Here is a 6,000-nt window from a genome sequence, read left to right as displayed (position 1 = left end):
TAACCTTCGACCTTCTTCGGGCGTGGTAGTGAAATATTACACTCAAGATGAGAACAGTAGTCCGTCAGTCCGATGAATCCAAATAATACGAATAACCAATCCTATCCTCATCTCCAAAATTCGGAAACGTCAAGATTATTTTTATTTTAACAATATTTTTTTTATTATTAGCAACCTTTTCTTGACAATTAGTAAATTATGTACGCTTTGGTCTTCCATACAACGATAACTAGAAGTAAACAATAAACCTTGATTCTTAAAATAACCAACAATTCTAACTTTAACCGGAATATTCTACGTATAACGAGATCAGCCCTGTTTCAAGACGGTTCATTTAAATTTCCCCTGTTTTAATTTTCTGCGAACCTGCTTTCCGGTAGCCATTTTGAATGCTGACTTCCAGCCATGGCGTTAAATTTTAATAAACACGTATTATGTGTTTCTTTCTTGAAAATATATGTCATTCGATAACTGACTATCAAGTAAAAAAAAAAGTAAGTATTACTTGAATGTAGTTGTTTTGGGGGGCGAGTTCTTTTTGACTACAGGGGCGCGTTCGAACTATTGTTTCCCTTCTGTTTTAGGGGTTGCATTTACTATACACATAGATTCGAAAAAGTTGTCAAAAACAAATATATAACAAATAAATGTTATTAAAGGCAAGATAAGTTACTTTTCTACCAAACTGGATAATTTTTTTAGTGTTTTTATTCAATGTAACATGTTTATTCAGCTCGAAAAACATAGTGTTTACCGTCGTACCGATGTATTGGAAAATTCAAAATGGCGCACGAATCTCTCTTTAACGCGGTAAGTTTGGGAAAAGGTGTTATATAAAAAAAAAACTAGACTAAATACTGTTAGAAACTCGCTCAATATATGTTATCGTGACATAGGTTGACATATATTCGGTGTTTTTTTAATAGTATTTTGTCTAGTTTATTATTCATAACACTTTTCCCAAACTTACATTTTTATATATTTTATATATTCATGTTCAAGTTTTACGCATAAACAATGAGCTCTGCTTTTTAAGACATAAAAAAATGTAAATTTATTGTTTTTCATTCAAAATGGTTACCGACTGTGACGTGAGTTAATCAGTTGCTGTGTTTGATTTACAATCCACAGAGGTACGAAAAAGTTATCAAAAAAACAAATATATAACAAATAAATGTTATCAAAGGCAAGAGAAGTGACTTTTCTACCTAACTGGATAACTTTTTAAGGTTTTTATTTAATAAAAAAAAATGTTTATTTGGCAAATGTGTAGTTTAGCGGCGTAAATTATTTGACAAACAAAATATTATAAAAACTATTTTCATATAAAACGCACTATTAGACCTTAAGACTGAAATAAAAACCCGAAAAATCTTCATTTTTATTATTTTTTCAACATTTTTTATTAGACTAAATGCACGATAATCAAGGCCGTCATGTTTTTTAAATTTAGCCTTTCTAAGGTTTGACAGATGGCCTTTTTAAGGCCAAATTTGACCTTTTTTATGCTTTTTCATGAACTATGTTTTTGGCCGCCATATATATATATATATATATATATATATATATATATATATATATATATATATATATATATATATTGTAATGAAAGAGCGTAAAAAAAGGCCAAACTGTCAAACCTTAGAAGGGACAAAATTTTAAAATGATACAGCAACTTCGAATATCGTACATTTAGCTTAATAAAAAAATGATGGAAAAATAATAAAAATTAATTTTTTTTTCTGGTTTATTTCAGCCTTTGGGTCTAATAATGTGTTTTATATAAAATAGTTTTTAAAAATTTTTGTTTGTTAAATAATTTATGCTGCTTAACTACACATTTACCATTTATTTGGTTCGAAAAACAAGTAGTGTTGAGTGCCATGTGTGAACATGAAAAAATGGCCGCGATATCTCTTTAAATCTTTGAAGTCTTGGCAATGACTTCAAAATAAGAAATAAAACAAAAGTTTGGTAGAAACCCACCTAATAAATGTTACTATTACATTTATGGGGTGGGTTTCTACTATCATTTTATTTTATTATTGCACAAATAAGGTGACATCCATTTCTTGAAATTATCAATTCATCAAATGTTAATTAGGTATTCAAATGCTTGAGAAAATCTTGTTCATAAATAAGAATGAATTCGATTTGTTCCAGAAACGTTTATTGTCTGTTGACAATGAACAAAAGCTGAAAAAGATTTTAATACAATAATTAGAAATTAGGATATAATTTAAGGGGAATAGAAAGTGGGTCTTGCATAAATCTCGCTTCACTTTAGTCCTCACATTCCAGGAGCCATGTTTCTGACAAAGAGGGAAGAATTGCGGTATTCTTGGTAAAAATCTATTTCATATAATACTTATGATTGGCAAGTTTTTGACCTTGAATTACTATTTATTTTAGGTCCTTACATCAAGTTGCTTCATGCCTTGTCTGGAGCAATTTACATAAAAAATAATAATTAGAAATTCGAATATAATAATTAGAATACATTAATCATAGTACTCTTCTAGCGCTCATGTGCAATATCGCTAGTGAACGAACAAGAAACCCAAATAATGTCTTTTTTACATACATGCATGGTCTGGTTTTCAGTCTTTGATCGTCATTTTTCCATGATTGCATTGTTGCATCGTCTACTAGCCATTGATAAGCTGTTTAACTCAGGTGAATAAAAATCAGTGGTGACTTGTTGCAGTTTCAAAGGGTTTATTGATGAAAGAAGTTCATTCATGAGGGGAGACCAAAAATATATTCCTTATTGTTGTGGTTGCAAGGTTGAACAATAATTAGTAAGGAAATACAATGAAGACGCAAACAACAAGATAACGCAATAATAAGTGTATTAAAGAAAAGGTATATTTACAATATGTACAAATGACGGTGTCGAGTCAGAGAGTCTTGGTGGGAGGACATGTACGCTCTTCGGCGTCACTTCCGGTGGCATTTGAGTAAGACACACCAAGGCCAACCTAGGCTTGCCATTTATAGTGTTATGTTATTCGCATATGCAAATAAGTGGTTGCCTCCACAACACTTATAAAAAAAAATTTGGCTAACATTTTTGTAATACTTAATTTTTCTTAACTGTTGTGACACTGGAAGAGTCACTAAAGAAAACATAGACACAGAGAGGAGTTAGAAAAGATAAAATATATTAAAACAAAAAAACAGCATTACAAAGAGCAACCACCGTAGTAACGCTTAGATGGTGGACTACAAATGTACACTGACCACCTAGAGAGTCGGAACTCTCAGTTAATTTATACAGTTCGGAAGAGTTTATATCTTGTGTATGGGGAAGTTCCTACAGCACTTCCTCCTGAGCCTTTTTGCACTCCAAAAAGCTATTCAATATCTTTTTTACTTTGGGTCAATAGTCAATCGGTCGGTAAATTTCCTCTTTCTGCCCAACCATCATTTTTCCTGAGTTGGTTGAGATTGAACATCTCAAAAATGTTTTGTTTTTTTTACACCACTTATCAAGGCCCGGAAGCCACTCGGGGATAAGACACAGTATGTTAGTGTTGGAGATCTGATAAAGTGTCTTACTTAAGGAGGCAGTTCATCAGGAATTCGTTCACATTGGACTTGAAGAAACCCAGGTTGTAGTCAGGTGGGAAACAGGCAACCGGAACAGAGTTCCACAGGCGTGCAGTTCTAAGAAAGAAGCTTTGTTCATGGAATCTACGTTTTGATTTAGGCACAGATAAGGAGTGGGGAAAATTTTTGACAGTGGTTTCAGCTAGGCGGGTGTTTATCGTGAAAGATTGGCGAGGGGGGACCAGAGATTGGAGTTCAGACGAGCACCTGCCATGGTAGTAACGATAAAACAAAGACAGGCTCGCAACGTCTCTCCTGTGGGAGAGAGGTTGCAGGGAAGAGAAAAGGGCATCAACCACTAGGCCATGAAGCCTATTTTGTGCTCTGTCAAGGCAGGATAGGCTGTTTTTTAGCAGCTCCTACCCAGATGTGGCAGCAGTACTTCATCCTTGGATGTACTTGGCTTTTATACAGATAGAGAATTGCATTAGGGGTGAGATATCTTCTGGAGCGGTAGAAGGATCCTACCATTTTTCCAGCGATCTTGGCAACTGACTTGATGTACATATTCCATTTCAGGTCAGGAATAAAGGTCAAGCCCAGAAGCTTATCAAAACATGGGGCTTCCCCTAGATGAGAGCCACTCATATCAATTGATGCCAGATGGGGATCAGAGCATTGATGATGTAAAGATAGGAGCTTGGTTTTAGATGCATTAAAGGTAACCAGCCATGTCTTCCCCCCACTGAACCACGCGCTCGAGATCAGAGGAGAGAGAATCAGAGAGAACTTTGTCATTTACAGCCTTTGATGTGTTACCGTAGATGGTCGTGTCATCAGCATAGATATCAACGAATGATTTAAGTATGTGTTTAGGGAGGTCATTGATGTAGATCAGGAAGAGAGTTGGGCCCAGGATTGACCCCTGAGGGACTCCAGCATTAATACTGCAGGCCTCTGATTTTTGTCCATCGACCACTACTCTTATGAGCCTATCGGAGAGAAATGATTTAATGATTGAGAAAACATTTCCAGTTATACCATAGCTGGAAATCTTGTGAAGTAGGCCCTTATGCCATACCTTATCAAAGGCCTTCGATATGTCGAGAGCAATTGCCCTAGAAAGGAAGCCTTTGTCAAGAGATTCGCTAATCCTATGAGGTATAACCGTTAGCACATCTGCTGTAGATCTGGCAGAACGGAAACCATATTGCATGTCACTAAGAAGGTTATTTCTGCTGAGGTGGTTGACTACTTCTCTATTTAATATGGATTCCAGCAGCTTAATCATGACACACAGGAGACTTATTCTTCTATACTGAGAGGGAGATGACTTTTCACCTGAATTCTTAAATACAGGGCATAGTGATGAGGTTTTCCAGGATGTTGGAAAGCACTTCTTAAGGCAACGCTTAAACAGTTTTGTAAGTATAGGGGCAAGTTCTGGTTGGAGCTTTTTCAGCACTATAACTGGAATGCCGTCAGGGCCAGTTGCTTTACTGGAATCAAGGTTCTTGATTAGCTTGGTGACATCACGCACAGATATTTGTATGTTGCAGAGCGTGTTGTCCATTATAGGAGGAAATACGGGGAGTTGATGGCTTTTTTCGCATAGGGTAGAATTAGCTGCAAAGTTTTTGGCAAATAGTTTGGCCTTGTCTGATGCTGACGAGATGACCTCAGATCCATTGATGATGGTTGGGATAGAACACACGCTTCTGTTCAGGATCCTGTTTGCTATTTGCCAGAACTGGTGAGAACCAAGACGCTACTCAACTACTTTGGATTTAATGGACTGAGCATATAGCTCTCTTGCATTTTTTTGCAGTGGTTGCTGGCAGTCCTGAAGGCAGCTTTACTCTCTACATCTATTACGTTGGTAGTTATGAAAAAAGTGATTTCTGTGCACGATGGCAGCAGCACATTCAGGGTGAACCATAGCTGGCTGTTAGGTTTTTGTTGGAATTTTTTGGATGGTATGAATCGGTCTATGCCTACAATTAGCCATCCGGTCAGGTCTGATACTATAGAGAACACATCTTTTTTAAACATGGAATGCAGTGGTAGATCGGATATAAGTGTACGGAAGCTATCCCAGTCAGCGGTAGAGTATCAATATACAGTACGGTGGAGAGGTACATCTCCAGACTTATTGAATTTCGTTTTTAGCTTAACTGATACAACCGCGTGGTCGGAAGATCCCTGAGGAGACAGAACAGAACTTGAACATAGCTCAGAGGAAGTTGTGAGGAAAAGGTCTAGAAGGCTAGCATACTGACCGGAAGTATCGGGCACTCGGGTGGGTTCTTGGACAATCTGAGTGAGGTCATAGGCAATGGCAAAATCATGACAGAACCTCCCCTCATCATCTGTCTTGTTAGAGTGGGTCAGCCATTCCGCATTGTGGACATTGAAGTCACCAGAAATGTGGATGTTTGCTGAAGGGTG

The 6,000-nt window shown here is 36.6% G+C and overlaps 1 protein-coding gene across 2 annotated transcripts in view; it reads left to right on the top strand.

Annotated features, from left to right (window-relative positions):
• The first annotated feature begins 340 nt into the window (after positions 1-340).
• LOC145296918 (uncharacterized) overlaps positions 341-6,000 on the top strand; it is a 33,389-nt gene continuing 27,729 nt past the window's right edge. The window contains exon 1 of one of the 2 annotated variants that reach the window (XR_013870073.1): positions 341-494. The gene's annotated coding sequence lies outside the window, so the exon portion shown is untranslated. The remainder of the gene's footprint in view (positions 495-6,000) is intronic. The other variant, XM_080143082.1, reaches the window with a different exon arrangement.

Source organism: Euprymna scolopes, chromosome 17 (assembly GCF_053919585.1).
Source record: "Euprymna scolopes isolate OS-2025 chromosome 17, ASM5391958v1, whole genome shotgun sequence".
NCBI lineage: Eukaryota > Metazoa > Mollusca > Cephalopoda > Sepiida > Sepiolidae > Euprymna > Euprymna scolopes.
Note: the sequence above shows the minus strand (reverse complement) of the source record. Positions and strands in the feature narration are given on the sequence as shown.